The sequence below is a fragment of the Merops nubicus genome, unplaced genomic scaffold (genome assembly GCF_000691845.1).
Source record: "Merops nubicus isolate BGI_N331 unplaced genomic scaffold, ASM69184v1 scaffold24780, whole genome shotgun sequence".
NCBI classification, from domain to species: Eukaryota; Metazoa; Chordata; class Aves; order Coraciiformes; family Meropidae; genus Merops; species Merops nubicus.
In genome coordinates, this window is record NW_008582560.1 from 27,183 (window position 1) to 28,709 (window position 1,527).

The 1,527-nt window shown below is 42.2% G+C and overlaps 1 protein-coding gene across 1 annotated transcript in view; it reads left to right on the top strand.

Moving 5' to 3' along the window:
• CPLX4 (complexin 4) overlaps window positions 1-1,527 on the top strand; it is a 13,543-nt gene that overhangs the window by 3,942 nt on the left and 8,074 nt on the right. The window lies entirely within an intron of this gene.

Here is a 1,527-nt window from a genome sequence, read left to right on the forward strand (position 1 = left end):
CGAGACTGGATGGCCCTGCTCTGGCAGGGGGGCTGGACTTGATCTCTGGAGGTCCCTTCCTAACCCCTGACATTCTGTGATTCTATAAGCAAATAAACAAAGTCTTAGAAAACTCTACAAAGCTGTACATTTGAGTTCTGCTTAACTTCTGAAAGCTCAGTTTTACTGTCTTCTTCCAGGAAGTGCAAGCAAACTGTCCATTCTGTTTTCCTTATTGCTTCTGACACTGTTTGCCAAATATCCCCAAGAAAATGAAAACAAACAGTAGAAGCATCAAGTAACAGAGGTATCTGGAGGTTTGTTAAAGCAGGCAGCAGCTGCAATCACTTCTGGATCGTGACAGAAATCACACCTAGCATTTAGGTTGATAGCATTTTCCTGATGTAAAAACATGTAGCTACAAACAAAGATAGCTCTTTACTGCATTTGAAGTGGTTTCTTGGTTTAAAGGGAAGACTTGCTCCTCTATTTTCTGATCATCTTCCACATTTAAAGGGATTTAACTACAGAACTCGTTTGTCAATGGTTTATCAAAGTGCAGCTAAAATGAATGCAAGTAAATAGTTTAATGTTAAGAGCAATGAAAGCTTCACCATGAGAAATGCTTCCATAATGCTCACTAACAAGAGGGACCCTGGGGGCTGTTCAAGCAGTGTGATGGCACTGCTCAAATTCCTCTAGCCTTTGTCCAAAAATGACATTTAGCAGGTTTCTTCTCCTAGCTCTCTGGAGTCTTACCCACAGATACCAGATTCAAGAGCCCACCAATAAACTGGGCTTTCCCAACTCGTTAGTTAAAACCATCATGTATTCCTACTACCTTCAAGGACTAATCTTTGACTTTATAGCCACCTCTACACACATCAGCTCTGCTACCTTCTTCCACTGTGCTGAACATTTTCACATAGCTACTCCAGTAACCACTTCTCCTGAAATTAATAAATTAATAGGGAGTTCATTCAATCCCTTTTGTCTACGTCCTGATCTGTGGGGACATTTGTGTTGTTTGGCTGCCTGTGAGCAGTGGCCTTAGTGGTTCCACTTGTTCCCTTTCAGGGGCTTGTGGTGGTGCTTCTGGCTCTAGGTTAGTATAACCTTTCCAGCTCCACAGGAGGAACCAGATGTGAAGGGTTCCCTGTGGAAGATGCATTTTAAGGTCTACTGTTTGTCAGTGGAGGGTGTTTTGTACAGATTCCTCAGCGCTCTGTGTATCTAGTGCTAAATCTAAAGCTCTAAATGAGTCAGGGATGGGGCATGCTCTCTAGAGCTGGAGTGCCATCACTCCTGTTGTTAAACTACTTGACAGTCCCTAACAGTTTCAGACTGAGCCAACTAGCCCCTTAGATTCCATTACCTGACATGATTTGGGAGCAAAGGCAAATACAACTGAGAATTTAAAAGCCTGTCTGAGAACCTGCAGGCAATACAATTGAATGTTTACACATTTTCTGGTGCAAGCACAACTAAATACTAAAATATTTGCAACGATCTCTGCTGAACTAGTCAAAGAATTTCCCACTGAAACAT